This window comes from Hemicordylus capensis, chromosome 4, assembly GCF_027244095.1.
Source record: "Hemicordylus capensis ecotype Gifberg chromosome 4, rHemCap1.1.pri, whole genome shotgun sequence".
NCBI classification, from domain to species: Eukaryota; Metazoa; Chordata; class Lepidosauria; order Squamata; family Cordylidae; genus Hemicordylus; species Hemicordylus capensis.
Window position 1 is genome coordinate 20,060,470 of NC_069660.1, and position 19,084 is coordinate 20,079,553.

At 46.4% G+C, this 19,084-nt stretch overlaps 1 long non-coding RNA gene across 1 annotated transcript; it reads right to left on the reverse strand.

The window, feature by feature from the left end:
- Window positions 1-5,436: 5,436 nt before the first annotated feature.
- Window positions 5,437-17,704, reverse strand: LOC128324078 (uncharacterized). The gene is made up of 3 exons (XR_008306627.1): window positions 17,630-17,704; window positions 6,391-6,547; window positions 5,437-5,629 (listed from the first exon to the last, which is right to left on the reverse strand). It is a non-coding gene; the product is annotated as an uncharacterized LOC128324078 (long non-coding RNA).
- Between the last annotated feature and the right edge of the window lie 1,380 nt (window positions 17,705-19,084).

Below are 19,084 nucleotides of genomic sequence, written 5' to 3' on the forward strand. Positions count from 1 at the left end.
ATTGCAGTGTTCCTTAACGCAGGGCTGCTGAATCTTTTCTCCAAATCCACATTTCCAAACTACAGTAAAAGAATTAATCGATAAGTGCCACAAACTTTCATAAAGGGTGTTGTGTTTGTGTCAACAATCATATAATAAAGCAGATGGAAGCAGGATACAAAACACACTGAGCCCTTTCTCACGATTGGAGAAAGGGCTCAAAAGGGGCGAGGGGAAGAAGCTTCGAAATGCTTACCTCCCACACAGACAATCTCCCTGACGTTGCTGGGTGGCGAATCACCTGCCCAGGTGCCTGCCAGCTGCAACTGGCAGTATGGAGGTTTGGGGTCCAGGAGGCCCACAGAATTCTCATAATGCACTGTGTGAGTGCACAGTGCATTATGGAGATCCCCCCAATGCCGGCCGGGAGCGCAGCAGTCTCCCAGCCCTGGCTGCAGTCAGCTGGGGCTGGCAGATGATTTTTAAAAATGGGGTTAAAATGGGGCTTGCTCTCTTAAGCTCATTTAAGAGGCGGGCCTATTTGCAGGATTTGCCACTGTGCTGCCGCTGGTAGCCACGCAACTAACACAGCTGTCAGAAGACACCAGGTTTGGCTTTCCTAGCCCGGTTTCAACTTGATCGTTAAGAAGAGCCTCACTGGCTTGCATATACTGCTGCTACTATAACTGATTATCAGCTTTACACACATCAGTAATACTACTTAAGTAGTAGTACACATAAGTAGTACCACCTCCAGCCTCAAAGGCAGGATGCCTCTGAGTACCAGTTGCAGGGGAGTAACAGCAGGAGAGAGGGCACGCCCTCAACTCCTGCCTGAAGGCTTCCAGCGGCATCTGGTGGGCCACTATGCGAAACAAGATGCTGGACTAGATGGGCCTTGGGCCTGATCCAGCAGGGCTGTTCTTATGTACTAACACTTTACACACAAGTAATAATGTTATAGACACACAATCTCCACAAAGGGGTGTGTGTGTGTTCTGAACCAGGGCATCCAGCAGTCAGGACCCAGCTCTCTATAGCTTCTGCATCACTCATTCTCTGCCTTCCCCGAAAAACTGGCTCCCCTGCAAATCTGCATTACAGTGCAACGTCGCTGTCTAGGCTGCAATAATTGTCAGCTGACACCATAGGCCAATCACTACAAGGCCTCTTTTAAAGTCATGGTCCCAAAACTAGCCCCTCAGTCCGAGCAACCTGTTAGTATGAGAAGCAGCAAATGACGACGGCTTCCGAGTCTCCTAATCACAGAAACACCCGGCCTCACGATCCGGTGTTCACCTCTTCAGACAAATGCCGACATACCCATGAGTGGTGGCGAGGAGGTGGTGAGTGACGCGGGCCAGGGCGGGACTTCGGGCCCTGCTTTTTGCAAGTACGGCATTTTGATAATGTCTGAATAGGGCTATTGTCAACCTATGTGCAAGGTCTGTCTTGTTTATGTCAAAATGGTACAACCGCTGTCGCCAGACTTTCCAGGAACATATGTAAAGCTCTCAGTGATGACGGGTCACCAGGTCTCAAGCCCCAAACTCTTATTAACTCTAAAAGGAGACTCTTCATGAGTCTGTCATCACAGTCGATTGCTTTGCCATCTAATTAGTGAAGCACATGAATGGACGAACAGGATTCCCACGGCCATTCCCTACTTCTAATGGGACCATAGCTTAGGGAACAGGCTTTGACAGAAACAACAAAATGTGTGTATAGTACTGTCAATCGTACATGGTGCATGCTCATTACTAGGACCAGCTTCTGCTGTATTGAACAGTCTGGAAAGTATCAGACTCCCGCTTCTGCTTTTTCTAACGCAGTGAAATGCCACCATTTAAACATGGGTGCATAACACATAATGGACACAACCATCTTTTTTTTTTTTTTGCTTTAAAAAGTAAAATATGAATTATTGTTGACACTTGGTTGTTCCTTGCAGTGGACTCTATAAGATGGGGACAGCCTCTGAATGCTTCCTAGAGGACTTCCTCCTGTATTCCTTTTAGGTCAATCGGTGTTATCCTACAAGCAAATTACCTGAAAAATTAGGGCCAAGCTAGATGTGACGTGGGAAGCTCTGTGACGGAAGCTCCCAACATGGGGTCGCATCTAGAGTAAGTCTTATGTGAGCACAACTCAAGGGTCAGGGAGGAGGGATATCCATTGATTCGCTTTCCCTCTGCAGCCCTCTGTGCCCACCAAAAATATGTCTCTGGGGATCCCACAGTCCATATTTTCTGTGGGCACAGTGGACTGCAGAGGAAAGGGGGGAATTGATGGAACCATTCCTCCTTCCCTTGAATAAGCAGAAGAGTTCATGCTCATGCTTCTAGATGCATTATTCCTCTGGTCTTCCAAGTGTATAAGAACATAACATAAGAACATAAGACTAGCCCTGCTGGATCAGGCCCAAGGACCATCTCGTTCAGTATTCTGTTTCACACTGGCCCAACAGATGCCGATGGAAGTCTACAGGCAGGAGTTGAGGACATGCCCTCTCTCTTGTTGTTACTCCCCTGCAACGGCTACTCAGAGGCATCCTTCCTTTGAAGCTGGAGGTGGCCTATAGCCCTCCAACTAGTAGCCGATGATAGACCTCTCCTCCATGAAGTTATCCAAGCCCCTCTTAAAGCCATCCAGGTTGTTGGCTGTCACCACATCTTGTGGCAGAGAATTCCACAAGTTGATTATGTGTTGTGTGAAAAAGTACCTCCGTTTGTTGGTCCTAAATTTCGTGGCAATCCATTTCATGGGATGACCCCTCATTCTAGTGTTATGTGAGAGGGAGAAGAATGTCTCTTTCTCCACTTTCTCCACACCATGCATGATTTTTTGTATGTTTACAAAAAGTATTTTTGTGAGTATCTTTACTCACTCTCCACACACTCCTGAAGGTTTCCATCATTCTTTCCAGTGCGCACTGACATTCTGTTCAGATGCTAAGCAGGGTATTTGCACAATTTTCACAATGAATACAATAAATAAATAAGTATATAAGATAAATATATGATGAATATTTATATACCACTTTTCAACAAAATTACCCAAAGCTCCTCTTCATAGGCTGTGGAAGTGGCCTCAGAAGTGCCGGGAAGAGGTTTAATTGTCACTTTATTCCTCCACCAGCTATCAGGGAGAGGGGTAAGACTGCTCCTCAGCAGGAGTCTCTAGGTTCAAGTCACTCCCATCTCTCCGGACCTCCTCATCCGTAGCCATCCAAGCTTTAAATTAAGCCCTGCAATCAGGGCAATCCAGACCACCCTCTCTTTAATTTGCCCTCTCCAGTGTGACTGCTTGCATCCTCCCTCCTTCAGCTGTTGTCTGTTTTGCCAGCTGTTGAGACCCTGCCTTCTCCTCTTTGTCACCAGGAGGCAACCTGCTGAGCCATGTTGGCCCATCCACGGTCTGTGGGTTCCTGGGAGTCCTGGCTCTCCTTGGCAACTATGTAAGGTCCCAGTTGGTTTTCCATGTAACCAGATGTACTGCCTCCATCTTCTAGGCCCCGCAACCGGGTGAGTACTCGCCCCCCCCCCACGGCTGGTGGGAAGGTCCGACACATAGATATAAATAAATTTTTAAAATGGCTCCCTGTCCCGAAAGTGCTCACAATCTAAAAAAGAAACACAGGATAGACACCAGCAACAGCCACTAGAAAGGATGCTGTGTTGGGGATGGATAGGGCCAATTGCTCTCCCCCTGATAAATAAAGAGAATCACCACTTTAAAAAAGTGCCTCTTTGCTCAGTTAGCAGAGGATTAGTTGCTCAGTTAGCAGTTAACAGCACCACCTGCTGACCAGACCTTGCTTTCCAAGAAGAATAGATTACTACATTTCTCTAGTGAATGGTGGTTCTTTTCAGAAAGCAAGAGCTGTCCAGCAGGTGGCACTGTGAAAATTGTGCGAGGACATTGCTCAGCATTTGAACAGTGAGTGAATTCACACTGGGGAGGACAACAGAAACCTTCAGGAGTGTGTGGAGGGTGAGTAAACATTTGCTTGGTGCAGCACAATTTATTGCTGTCAGGAAGGACCCTTACTCTGGATGTTACCAATATTTTTCTTTTTCAGAAAGCAACTGTATGTCAGGAGCCTGTCCGTCCGATGTCCAAGTCAAGGTCGCTGTCAAGGTCGAAGGCAGCTCCTTAAAGTCCTCCCCGGTTTGCAAAGAAAACACAAGAGAACACTTTACTGGAAGTACCAGGTTCAGACAGTTTCTCCCGCAAACTCAGTCCGCTCACCAGATAGCATTCCAGAGCAAAGGGAGTGCAAGGTGTTCCCGGGGAAGGCATTGCAGCTAGGGCTGCTGTCAGGACTTGGTCAGGTTAGCAGAGTAGCAGCAGGAAAAGCCTGGGTCTCTAGAGGCCAACATGAAGCAGGGGTTTCCTTTGAGTTGGAGTCTCGGCTGTAGCAGGCTCAAAGAGACTTGTTGCGTCCAGCGTTTATCTGCAGCCTTCGGACTTGATTTATAGCCGGGCTTTTTTATTATTATTTCTTGTTTACACAGTCAGACAGGTGTTATTGACTGGTTTGTTTTATCCAGACATCGAGTCCTTCCCAAGGACCTGGGATGGCTGAATATTATTATTATTATTAATTCGATTTCTATACCACCCTTCCAAAAATGGCTCAGGGCGGTTTACACAGAGATATAATAAATAAATAAGATGGATAATTGGTCTCTGCCTTCAGCCAGCTGACACAGATTCAGGATTTATCTGGCTTGAAAAGCAGGCATCTGCTTCTCCTGAGTTCTTCCACCTGTTGTCTGCGTCTCATCGGTCTTCTCTCGCACGGATGCAAAGATGCTTCGTTGTTAACTACAGTGTTCTGCTCTCCATTCCCTGTCTCTGCTTCCTCTGATGGTCCCAGTTGTCCTGAAGCTTCGACTAGCCCTGCCTCAGGTATCTGCTGTGGACTGACAGCTGGGCTCTGCCCTTCAGGTTCCCCTGCAGCTGCTGGCAGACTGCCAGCTTCCCCTTCCTCTTCACTATCTGAGGATGGAGGCCCAGTTTGGATCAGAGTGGCATCACAGGTGGACGGTGGGTTAACTCTTTGTCCTCACACCAATTTACTGACTTGAATTGTCCCCAAAGATGTTATTTATCACAAAAGAGGAAACCTATGGGCAAAATGTGTGCTCGCACATTTTCAGTACCATGGCTGATAGTGACTTTGGGGAAGCAATTTGGGTCAGGACTGTGGCATGAGGCGAAACGGTTAGACCTCTTTCCTTGCATGTCATGGCTGTGATCCAAACTGATGTCCCAATAACTGTTTCCTGAGAAAGCAAATGTTGCCAAGAGTTCTACTCACGGAACTCGCACATTACGTTTAGTTTGGCCCTTAAAAGAAGTATTGAAAATGAGAAGATAGATGATTACTACAAACAATGCAGAAGAAGTGGTCATGCCACTGAAATAAATTCTACAATTTGCACCCTGAGAGAAAGAACCAACCTTTATGCATTGTAAAACTTAGACTTTGCCTTTTCTTTGTTCTTTCTAGCTTGTTGTACAACCGATATGACTAGTAAACCAGCCCAGTGCTGCTGTGGTGTATTTCTGGGTGGCAAAGGACTACTCCAGTTCCTGCTTCTCATATTTCCTTTGTTTCTTATTTTTGAAGGAGCCCGCAAGGCTAGAAGAGGAAAAGTCAAAGAAAGTACGATTTGTAAAGATTACCTGCATGTTTTTTGTGGTTTGAGAAATATTTCTGGTTTTTAAGAAAGAGGAAAATTCAGGATGGATACCTGCTTATCTGAAACTGATAGTGGACGTTGAGAATATCAATTAGATGCCCTTTTAAAAAGTTTCAGATTGTCTCTGCTTTGCACATTGGAATGAGCTCTAGAGTATTTTCCCTTACGGAGCTGGTTGGCACCCCCTACAGATCCAAAGTGGAGATGAAACACATCTGAAGTGGGGCCAAATCTTTGGACAGCTTTGCTTTGATCTGCTGTGGATGGCTGTAACTTTGCTACAAACTTAAAATAATTCAGTAGTCATTGCCTCTTTTGAGGGAATAGGGGGAACTGCAGTTTTTCTAAGTGGCTAGGGATTTCTAGCAGAGAATTTCTAGCACTCTCAACAAGTTGTAATTGCCAAGATTATTTGGAGGAAGTAAAAAAACAGTTAAACAGGTATGAGATCTTCATGACTTTGTGGTATAGATACATCTATTTCCCCCCAGGGGCGTAACTACCATTAGGCAAGGGGAGGCGGCTGCCTAGGGGACCCCATGCCTCAAGGGGGCCCCCCAGAGGCAAGTCACATGTGAAGTGAGTGTGTGTATATCAGCGAGGGGCCCATTTTAAAATTTTGTCTCTGGGCCCACTCCAGCCTCGTTACGCCCATTTCCCCCTCTTGTAAGCACGTTCTTTTAAGCTAAAGCATGCTTACCACTCCAGTCAGCTTAGTCCAACCATTCTATTTTCATAATTTGCAGTCTGAATATTTATCTGGAACATGTAATGATCAAAATTCCACATTATCAAGTGGTTCTTTGCCTGTTCCTTTTTGCAGTAAAGTTACATCACTCTCTCTTACTGGGAAATGCCTAATTTAATACAAAAGAATTATTAGATTAAAAAAGCGTTGGAGCAGAGGACCATCTTTCAGTTACTTGTTTGCACAGAGCCAGCATTTGTGATTGGGACTAACAGGAACTCTAATGAATTAAATTAATTGTGTTAAGATTAAATTAAAATACAGCTAGCTACAAGATACATGTTTCATTAATGTTTGTGTATAGTTCCCCTCTTTTAAAAAAAATAAAAAATCTGTACCTTGTCAATCAAGTTGCATATGGAAAGCATTCAAGATGGTGTCTTGGAGTCCGCTTCTAGCATTTATTTTGGCTGTGATCCTTAAACCACTTACTCTGGGGTAGTCCCCATGAAGTTTTGTTTACAAGAACTTTGAAAAGGTATTAGATCTAGATGATCCAAGCAAGATATCCTTAGACCATGTCTTTGAAACCACATGTGTGCCAGACTTCTCAAGAATCTGCATTTTGCAGAATACCCCAGTGATTTTCTTTTTATATTTGCCTGTTCTGCCTTTTTGGAAATCTTTGGGAAGGTTCAGTAAGCAGTAATATGCAAAATAATATGACATTGGGCCAAAGTACATGTGCACAGAAATGCATTCTATAGAGAAAATCAACCCCCTGAAGCAGTGATTTGCCCTTGAAGTCTGCTTCAAGGGCATTTCACCACTTTGGGGGCCATTTTTGGCAGGAAACCAGGTGAGGGGAAAGAGTCAGCTTCTTCCTTTTTCATGGCTATTTTTGAACCCAAGAAAGGCAATTTGGGTTTGAGCACATCTCTGTGGGATGCATTTGCATGCACATGGAGCTTGGCCCTGGGAAATTCAACTATGCAAAGTCATGTGACATTGAGGGCCCAGTTACACAGTCACAATTAAAATGTTGTCATCTCCATCTTGCTTTTCTGAGATACCAACTCCTGTCTTCACAAAGAAGGAGTTCCCAATGGATTTCAGCCTCCCATCCTTGAGAATGGTCTTGGATAATTCAGAAATTGATTTGTGTCTCTTTGGTACAATTAACCAGGGAGAGGTAACATTCCTGATAATACCTCCATTCAGACATTTTAAAAAATGTGCTCTGTAACTGTGTACAGTGGTGCACACGATTTGGAATCCTGCTCTCAACGCGTCATTCACTTTTGCTCATGCTTAGAGCAGCGTTTGTCTGAATAGGGAAGTGCTGTATCCAGGATGGTGGGTGCTTCCATGATTGCAAGTCAGTCACGGATCATGGATACGGCACTTCCCTATGCAGACAAATGCATGAATGGCAGGGAGTGATGGTGACCAATGGGTCGAGAACTGGACTTCTGACCTATGTGTGCCACTTTATAAAGGAACATAGGAAGCTGTCATACATTGGGTCAGACCACTGGTCCATTTAGCTCAGTATTGTCTACATAGACTGGCAGTGGCTTCTCCAAGGATTCAGGCAGGAATCTCTCTCAGCCCTATCTTGGAGATGCCAGGGAGGAAACTTGGAACCAGAGCAGCCCTAAAGGGAATATCTTCCAGTGCTCATGTGTAGTCTCCCATTCAAATGCAAGCAGGGTGGACCCTGCTTAGCAAAGGGGACAATTCATGCTTGCTACCACAAGACCAGCTCTCCTCCCTGTAACCCTCTCTGTCTACAGTGGTGCATTTTTAAAATTGTCTGAATGGGACTACTGCTTTACATCCATTGTCTTCAAATTAGATTAGGGTGAATCCTGAGCCCTATTCAGACATTATGTTGTACAAGTAAACAGATGTGTCTGCAGGGAAGAGCCACTCCTGGCTGCGCTGCGAAGGCAGCGCCAGCTTTAGTTTGGCTCCTGAAGGGGCTGCATGGCCCCTTCGGGAGTTGGACTCCAACTCCAACAAGGCTCCTCAAGGCTCCATTTGGGAGCCAGACCACGCCCCCTGCATCTGGCATCAGACACAGGGGTGGGGTCAGCGGGGCCGCCGCCGTGGCCGCAGATGGGCCGCTGGCAGTAAGGCTCCACTCCTGCTGGCTACTGAGTTAAGCCTAAATTTATGGACCCCTGATCACATGGTGTCACTGTTACTGGACTGTACCACATCAGACTGCAGATGGGGGACATTACCATCCATACTGATTATTTGAGAGTAGTTTTAGCTGTCGATACATTTCAGCTGTCCTGGTTGCCTGAAAATGCAAGGCCACAGCATTTGACATTTCAGAGATTTCTGAGCATTTCTTCATATGATTTCTTCTGAAGGAATTTCATGTTGTAAAGCTAAAATTATACTAAAACCCTCAACAAAATCCATCACTGAGTAAGCAAATATAATAACTCACTGAAGGGGAAAAGGTGATTTTTTTTCTTCACCCTAGAAAACTGCAAAGAAGTAAGCACCCCTGGATTTCCACAGGAGGTAGAAGTCATTAATGGATGCATGAAAGACAGCAAGCAGATTGTTGTGAAACAGATATTTGTGCAGTTACTTCAGTGGCGCTTTATTTAAAGTTTCGGGTTGCTGGTGTTTACACAGGGTGTTTGGCTGGAGCTGCTGAAATCTATTGCCAAAAAGCAGACGGAGTCAGAACCTGGCCCAGACAGCTCGAAAACGAAGAATGTGGGTGGTGGAAGGGGAAACAGAGGAGGAATTAATATCACCCATTTTAATTGCTTTGAAGGAAAACATATGAAGACAATACAAAGGAAGGGAGACAAAGGACAAGATCTGATTTTCTGCATATAGTCACATCTTAATTTCTTTCATTTATTTATTTTTAAAGTTTCTGTCCCACTTTCCTTTAAAAAATGTCCAAGTGGCTAACAGAAGAATAACAACAATAAACAAAACAATAAATAAAATAAAAAATATCAAACTGAATATGGCAGCTTCAATCAGGGTTACCCTCCGAACACAGCAGCAGAAGAAATGCAGTCCGGTCAGCCTCCCGCAAAAGCTTCCAGAGAAAACCACATCTTGAGTAGGTGGTAAAACAAATTTAAGGATGGGAACAGGTGAGTTTCCCTAGGAGGGCATTTGTCAGTGCTTACCACCTTGACTAAGAAGACTCTGTCCCTGAGAAGACTCTGCTCACCCAACATACCTCAGTTGCCAGGAAGTTTTTCACACGGGGCTTTGGAAGCCCTTTAACTCACATCTCCTCTGGAATGGAGGGGGTGCATTCACATATAGGCTAGATTTACCCCAAAGTCCCTGAAAGTTATCGGGGAGCATTTCACACACAATTCGGGTTTCTTACTGTGCGTTAGAGTGTAGCCTGATTTATATCCGAGGTTAAAAAAAAATCCACTATTTGTGTTGGGTTTGGGGGACAACTTCAAATTTGTAGTCGAGCCTCCCAGTAAACTCATGGTAAAGCCTGCTGTGTGTAAAAGTCCCAGGGGAACCTGGGAGTTATTCACACATGGCTTCATGCTGCGGGGTAAATGTTGAGCGAAGCCACTTCAAATTACCCTTGAGGGATCTGAGGGAAGCAGCCCCTCCCCTCTGCTCTCGGGTTTGCTTTTCATGCAGGTTCACATTGCATGCCTCATGTTTTCCTTCTAGCCAATGGGGAGAGAGCGAGTGAGAGAACGCTCCTTGGATAGGAACACAATGATTCTATGTCAATGCCTTTCCCTATTTGCGCCGGCATTTTCAGAAAAACTCTCTTGAAACCAGCATTTCAAAAACCTGGAAATACATCCATATAAGCTAGAATTTGGAAGACAAAGCCCGATTTGTGTGTGGAGTGCTTCCAAGAATCTCTCTCTCTCTCTCTTTTTTGCTTTTAAATTTTTTTATTGGTTTTTACAATATCTTAACAATCCCGTAACATCTAATTAAGTAAATATAGACTTCCCACTCATTAATCTGCGCGATTCATTAACTATGCAAGTCAACCATTGCTATAGTAATTCAAAACATATATCCTACACATTGCAAACTCGATTTTGCTCTACCCAATCTGCTATCTATATATATATTTCTCCTGGGTGTGCCCAGGAGAAATGCGTCCCGGCAGCCCAGCTGATTGGCTGGGCTGCAGGGGCGCCTGATTGGTCCTGGCGGCACAACCCAGGAGAACCAGCGGGCCAGGAGTGTGGGCGGCCATGGTGGCTGCGGAGCCGTGGCGGCGGGCCCGGCCGGGCGAGGCGGCAGCGGGCCCAGGCGGAGCCGAGCCGGCGGCTTGCGGGCCCGGACCGGCCACGGAGGCAAGGCAGCGGGCCATGCGGCAGCGGCGGGCCCGGCCCAGCTGCGGGGAGGCCAGAGGCGGCGGCAGCGGGCCCGGCCACGGGGAGGCCAGAGGCGGCGGCAGCGGGCCCGGCCGCTGGGAGGCCAGAGGCGGCGGCAGCGGGCCCGGCCGCTGGGAGGCCAGAGGCGGCGGCAGCGGGCCCGGCCACGGGGAGGCCAGAGGCGGCAGCGGCGGGCCCGGCCGCGGGGAGGCCAGAGGCGGCAGCGGCGGGCCCGGCCGCGGGGAGGCCGGCGGCGGCGGCGGGCCCGGCCGCCGGGAGGCCGGCGGCGGCGGGCCGGGCGCGGGGAGGCCAGAGGCGGCGGCGGGCCGGGCGCGGGGAGGCCAGAGGCGGCGGCGGCGGTGGGCCCGGCCTGGCCGTGGAGAGGCCAGAGGCGGCGGCGGCGGGCCTGCTTGAGGCACAGATGCTCTGTGCCCGGGCCCACTAGTTATTACTAAATTTCAAACCCTGCTGAAAGGTCCATAGAAAAATAGTTCTTTAAGTATAATAAGAATGGTTTCCAATCTTCTTTAAAAGATTCCAAGTTTTCATCCCTTATCAGTAGAGTGCTTCCAAGGATCTCGAATGTACTTCAGGGAAAGTCCAAGCTGGTGTGTGAATGCACACTCTCTCTTCTGGAGGAGATTCGGGGTAACAGCCCTGTCTGTAAAAAGCTCCTGGTGTAGGAACACTGATGTCGATCTGAGTGCACTGGAGAGAATATATGGAACACCACCAACAACAAATATTTATATACCGCTTTTTAACAAAAGTTTCCAAAGTGGTTCACATAGAGAAATAATAAACAAACAAACAAACAAGCTCGATCCCTGTCCCCAAAGGACTCAGTCTAAAAAGAAACCATAAGACAGACACAAGCAGTCACTGGAGGTACTTTGCCTCATAGGGCTTGTGGTAGCAAGCATGACTTGTCCCCATAGCTAAGCAGAGTCTGCCCTGGTTGCATATGAATGGGAGACTAGAAGTGTGAGCGCTGTAAGATATTCCCCTCAGGGGATGAAGCCGCTCTGGGAAGAGCAGAAGGTTCCAAGTTCCCTCCCTGGCTTCTCCAAGATAGGGCTGAGTCTGTGTAGACAATACTAAGCTAGATAGACCAGTGGTCTGACTCAGTATATGGCAGCTTCCTATGTTCCTAAGAAGGTAGTCCTTAAAGTACTCAACTCCCAATCCATTTAGGGCAAAGGTTCATCACCTTTTTGTACCTACAGACCCCCTCAGATCTTCAATTATTACCCGTGGACTCCACCCCATTTACATACTATATTTTTATTGGGCTCCAATAAAAACTAGTGTGTGTGTGGGGGGGGGGGTACTCTGGATATTTTCAAGGGCTTACATACTGCACAGCGAGTTGCATATGTGGGAGGGATGTTGGCTCGCTGGTCCCACAGCACTCCTAATTCCTGCCTGACCTGTCTGCGCTAGAAGCAATGACAGAGTTATGAGTGTTGTGGGACCAGTGAGCCCACATTCCTCCTTGCGGCAATGGAGTGGTGAGTGCCACGGAACCCATGATCCCACATCCCTCTTGAGATGCAAGCCAGAATCTTTATTTTGGCTTACCAGGAAGCAAATTAAATTCAGTGCAAGACCACCTGGACCTACCTCTGGGCCCCTAGCAGGGTCTGTGGACCCCAGTTAAGAACTCCTGACTTAATTACAAGCAACTGAATAATGAACTGAGCCGCATGAAAAGCATGCTAACCTCTGCTGACTTGGCAAAGAGGCACCTTTTTAACGTGGCGATTCTCTTTATTTAGCAGGGGGAGAGTAACTGGTCCTATTCACCCTCAACACAGTACCTCCAGTGACTGTTGCTTGTGTCCCTCTTCAGGGCCGGCTCTAGGGGATCTGGCGCCCAGATGCAACACTCTGTTGAGCGCCCTTCGTTATCGTGAAAAATAAAAATTTGGAATACAATTAGTGTGTATTCAAAATTTAATACACAAAGATTTTATGTAATTATGTACATAATATTGTATATAATATAATTATGTATTATTATTTTTATTTTATTATTATTTTGCATTTATATCCCGCTCTTCGTCCAAGGAGCCCAGAGCGGTGTACTACATACTTAGGTTTCTCCTCACAACAACCCTGTGAAGTAGGTTAGGCTGAGAGAGAAGTGACTGGCCCAGAGTCACCCAGCAAGTCTCATGGCTGAATGGGGATTTGAACTCGGGTCTCCCCGGTCCAAGTGGGTTTCAGGCAGATTGGGTGGAAGATACTGTATGGGACGGAAATCTTAGGAAGAAGGCTGAAGATGGAGTCAGAGCTGAAGGAGGAAGGGCAGGCAAAGAGCTAAGGTGCCTGTTCCCTTTCAGGAAGTCAGTTTACCAGGGAAGAGAGTCATTGCTGGCTAGATACTGATGACCTGGGGAATGGCTACCCAGTTTTAATAGTTAATTTGTTTAATTGTTTATCATGTTGTGAACCGCCCTGAGCCATTTTGGAAGGGCGGTATATAAATCTAATAAATAAATAAAATAAAATAAAGAGAGACCAGATTGAGGACTGCAAGAATTCAAGCAAGTCATCAGGGAACAGCAGCCAAGCCTGTTTGAAAAATTCAAGGCTGAAGAATCCATCCCAGCTGTCAGAAGGCAGGCCTGGCTCAGAACCGTCCAAGGCCTGTGGCATTTAAAGGGATAGCACACCTTTGTCATCAGCTTCGGTGATTGCCACTTGAAAGGACAATTAGGGGGAACTGGTAGAAATGTCAGTTACAGATTCAAACTGATATTATAGGAGGAGAGCTGGTCTTGTGCTGGCAAGCATGACTTGTCCCCTTAGCTAGCTCTGCTCTGGTTGCATATGAATGGGACACTTGATGTGTGAGCACTGGAAGAGATTCCCCTGAGGGCATGAAGCTGCTCTGGGAAAAGCAGAAGGTTTCAGGTGTCCTCCCTGGCTTCTCCAAAGATAGGGCTGAGAGAGATTCCTGCCTGCAACCTTGGAGAAGCTTCTGCCAGTCTGTGAAGACAATTCTGAGCTAGATAGACCAATGGTCTGACTCAATATATGGCAGCTTCCTATCTTCCTATGTTCCTACACGCAAATAATGTGCCATGCACAGTGTGGCACACAAAAACATTATATCTCACCTCCAGCCCCTCACCTCTGTCTCTGACTTTACAAGAAGTAAGGTCTCCAGGATAGCTGAGAAGAGATAAGTATCTGCCTCTCAAGCTATATTATTTATGGCATATAGAAGAACAGGTTCATTTCTCATGGGGTTATGAAATCTCATGGCTCCTCTGTCCCTTACAGATTATTATGACATTTATATCCTGCTCTCCCTCCAAGGAGCCCAGAGCGCTGTACTACATACTTAAGTTTCTCTTTCACAACAACCCTGTGAAGTAGGTTAGGCTGAGAGAGAAGTGACTGGCCCAGAGTCACCCAGCTAGTTTTATGACGGAATGGGGATTTGAACTCGGGTCTCCCCAGTCCTAGTCCAGCACTCTAACCACTACACCACGCTGGCTCAAATAGTCCCTACCTATGCCTGTAAATTCTACTCAATTAACTCAAAATAATCATACTGAAAATTAAATTGAACATTATACTGCATTAAGCAACTAAAACATACTGCATTTTTTGCATTTTTGCCCTGGATTTTACAGGCACTGCATGTTTTGCATTCAATACTCTGCCATCCCCAGAATCACAGACACAGAGTGATTCCATGCCTGGTATCTCCCCATTTCATAAAACATACATCCCCCATAAGCACCCCCTCCATTTCTGCTTACTGTTTTTGAAATAGGAATGATAAAGGATGCTTCTTCTTTGAAATGAGACTGTGCCTGTGGTCTTGCTCGCTCCCCATGTCTCCTTTCTCCTAGCCCAGAGCAAGCAAGGGGAGGAGGAGAGCCTCTGGTCAAGTTTGAGAGTCCCTTTGCAAAACAAAGAGAGTCCCTTTGTTTTGACTTGATGACTTGTTGACTCAGACTGAGCCAGAGCCCAGAGGGGGCAGCTGGGAGAACAAAGGGAAGCCACCCCACCCACCCCCACCTCTGTGAGTCTGTCTGTCTTTGCATTGCAATCCACTTCGGAATCCATTTAGCTGCCTGCAGAGGATTCCCTGTCCTGAAAGAGACAGAAAAGCCTGTTGCTTTTCTTCAAGTTCCATTGGCACCTTCCCAGACTCCAGTGGGTGGCGCTCCGATGCTACGCACCTCTTGCTTCATAGAAAAAGCCGGCCCTGTCCCTCTTACATTTCTTTTTAGATTGTGAGCCCTTTGTGGACAGGGATCCATCTTATTTATTTATTATTTCTCTGTGTAAACTGCTTTGGAAACTGCTGTTGAAAAGCGGTATATAAGTATTTGTTGTTGATGATTTGATAGATGGTATTAAAGTAGATAATTTAGATCAGGGATCCTCAACGTTGGGTCCCCAGATGTTCTTGGACTTCAACTCCTATAATCCCCAGCCAAAGGCCACTGGGCCTGGGGATTATGGGAGATGAAGTCCAAGAACATCTGGGGGCCCAACATTGAGGATCCTTGATTTAGATGATCTGTGATTGATTATCCTGGCAGTGAAAATAAGTATGTGTGTATGTGAAGTCTGGAGTACCAATATATACTTGAGCACAGAGCTTGACAAATCTAGGAGCCAGGGAGCTACAGGGTGGATATTCAGAGGACTACCTAGACCTACCCCATGTACTCCAGGCTCACTTGTTTTAAGGCTTTAAAGATATGAGCCATCAGTTTTGAACTGAGGCTGGAAATGAAAGGGTAGCCAGTGGAGACTGAAGAGCAGCAGCGTACTTTGCTTTGCCCAGCCAACCCCAGGCAATCACCACCAACAGGCAACAGAAATTTGGACCACTGGAAGTTTCCAGGCAGTTTTTAAGGGCAGTCATGCATAAAGCACTGGACCTAACCTAGGAGAGTGTATTTGTCTATATTAACATGCAGTCTGCACTCTGGCCTGCCCATAGTCCAGGCCAGAGTGCAGACTCTTATATTACCCAAATATAAGACAACAATTTTTCCTAGTCCTTGGGGCTATTCACATGTGCAGGCAAAACCGGGCGAAGGAAGCCCAGCCCAGTTTTGCTGGTTAGTGTGAACCGTTGGGAACTCCACAAGTAGCTTAGGTAGCCAGTTGCTTAGTCCAGGTTTGGGGTGCAAGGGTGCCCAGAAACTGGGCTGATCATGTGTTGGTGCCATGCAGCTCTGCATGGCACCTACACACGAGTAGCCTCCCAGCCTCCTGGCTCCCCATAATGCACCGCACACTCGCGTGGTGCATCATGGTAGTTCCGGAGGCCTCCTGACCCCCAAACCTCCCAGCTGCCAGTAGCAGCCGGCAAACGTCTGGGTGAGTGATCCACGTGCCCAAATAGAAGAAAAGGATCATCTGCAGGAGAGGTAAGCATTTTGAGGCTTCCTTCCCTTGCCTCTTTTGAGCACTTACTCCAATCATGAGAAAGAGCTCCTTATCCGTTAAATATGGGGTGCTTGTCTTCTTCAAAGTTCTCTTTCTTTTGGGTAAATACAGGTATAACCCTTATTTAACCTCTTATTTTTTAAGGCATCATTTTTCATTCAGAGTTGTCTTCTATTTGGGTAAATGTAGTATATGCCCTGTGGACTGAAGCCCAGGTCCTTCTTCAAAAGGAATAAACATTTCATTACAGGGCTTTTCAAAGAACAATTTTGAACTTCACAGTGAAATGTGATTATAATTTACTGTGCACCGCTATCTGTGCTTTTCCTTGTTTGTGTACGCATACTATGTTGCTTAGAGTCAGATTCCACCAGTATGTAGAAAGCCTACATGGAGTGGGAGAAAATCTATAGAACTGGGCATTTGACCACACTAGTGCAGAAGTTTATATTCAGCCTTTACTCAAGAGACATCATGAACTCTAAGAAAACTGTATTTGGACTGAGGGATCTAGAAAACAAGGACTAAGAACAAGGAGCTGCAAAATCAGTAGGAGGCCTGCAAGCCTCAACTCACACCCCTCTTAGTACACAGACTTCCTGGAACAACCAGGAAGTAAACCTTTAAATAAAGAACAAACCTTCTACTGCATATTCTTTTTCTTGGCACCAGAGAATAAAGCATGGGGAGTTTGCTCTCTGTTGATTGACTTGTCTCTTCCTGCTTCTGGTAGGCCACAAACAATTGGACGATAGAAATGGGGCCACTAGAGAAGACACGTAAGACCTTGAGCTCTCTCCTCCAGGCAGAGAGTCCTATTATCTTGAGAGACACAGAACAGCCTTCTATGTTAGAAGGACCTCACCGGAGGTTTGTGGTATGTCTATCTATCAAGATTGGTTGGTTGAATGAACTGCTCTGCTGATTGGAGCACGTGGGGAGGAACTTCACTGTGCCTCTTTGCTGCCTGAAAAATGTCTGGTAATTCCAGTGTAGCTACTGTTGATATGACAGAGATAATTCTTGAAAAGGGGCGTGGGGGCATGGTTGCAATGTGGTTATTAACTCTGCTGGTGTTCAGAGGCCCTATCTTCCAGCAAATCTGATAAGTTCTGGACACCAGCAGATACAAAGATAAGAGAAATAAGTTTGCATAAAAGAACCTTGGAACAGTGGTACATCTGCTGGTCACCTCCAGACTTGACTACTGCAATGCGCTCTATGCACTAAGAAATGGACGCAGTTGGCATATCAGCCGAAGCTGAAAAATGGCACCTCTAGCCACTGCCTCAACCTGAGACACCAGGGAGAGTTTTGTGTCCAGAAGCACCCCCAGACTGCGTACCTGTTCCTTCCGGGGAAGTGTGACTCCCATCCAGAACAGGCAGATCAAAATCATCTCCCAAGTTCCGACCCCGCACAAATAAGTACCTCCGTCTTATCTGGATTCAGTCTCAGTTTTTTACCTCTCATCCAGCCCATCACTGCCTCCTACTTGTGAGACAAACACTTAGAGGTCAGTACAGAACTTGCTGACACACACACAGGAACAGGAAGGAGAATAGAAACTCCTAGCTAGCCCAACCAGTACTGAGGAAACTACAGTGCCCCCTCTGGCTTCAAAGCAGATTACATGCAAACTATGGCTGCAGCTGTTGCATATCCCACACAGACAACACCCAGAGATGCTTTAAGTAATGGGGAAGAATTCTAGCAATGTGTACAATAGGGATGTGCACGAAATGGCTTTTGTGTTTTGTTTTGAGCTCAAAATTAAACATAAAACAGCTGAAACATTTTGTCAAAACAGCGGTTGAACCAGTATTTCGATGGAACAAAACCTGAAACATTTTTAGTGTTTCAGCTATAGGGAACAATGGGGGGGGGGACTCAAAACACCCCATTGTTCCCCATAGGTAGCTCCTAGGGATACCAAAGTGGGTGGGTGGTAGGGCATGATGGGTGCTGCCTACCACCCAAACCACAAAAGAATTGGGCAAGCAGCTGATTTTAAACACATTTTTAACCTTCCCCCCAAATCCTCGTAGGATCCTATGGGGTTTTAGGGAAAAGGTTAACAATGTGTTTTAAACTGCCCTCTTGCCCACTTCTTCTGTGGGTTGGTTGGGTGATAGGTAGCACCAATCATGCACGCCCTTTTGCTGAGAGCCAGCAAAAATTTCCCCGCGGGCTGGATCCAGCCCCCAGGCCTTATGTTGGACAGGTCTGCTGTAGAGCCTCGTCATTAAAACAACAACAACCACAAAACAATTAATCAACAAGACAGGAGAGTGTCTCCTAGGCACTTACTAGGAAGGCAAGACTGGCTGACTGGTGAAGCTGCCAGCATGTGAGCTTGCTGTTAATTGAGAGATTGCAGATGAGGCTCGATACCTGCCACCCCTCCCTGAAGTGTACACCCCTGAAACATGATAGTTGCCCAATCCTGTGGGGAAGTTACTTTAACCTGTGTACTCCAGGAAAGGACTCAGGAAAACTGCTAGCAAGTATTCGTGAACTAGGGGATGCAAAAAACCAGTGTTGAATCAGGAATTACCCCCAAATTACAGACTTGCATATTGAAGAAAAGTGCAACCTCATAACTATCAACAATGGCTGACACACCGTGCAACATTATGTGTGCATTGCAATGTAACATGTGTGCAGCTGTGCAAGAGTAGTTGCACGATGGTACAGCCATTATTTCCAATGGCTGTACTGTCATGCAATTCCACAATCTGCACAATTTGTTCTTGTGCAACTGATACATTGCAACACTCACATAACATTGCACAGTATGTCAGACCCTACCAACTCACATGGAGCAAGAGTTTTGAGATCTTCTTGTTCATAGAAAAATGACTGGATTATACAACAGCCCTCTGTTATCCAGATGTTCATGTGGATACTTCCTGAAAGAA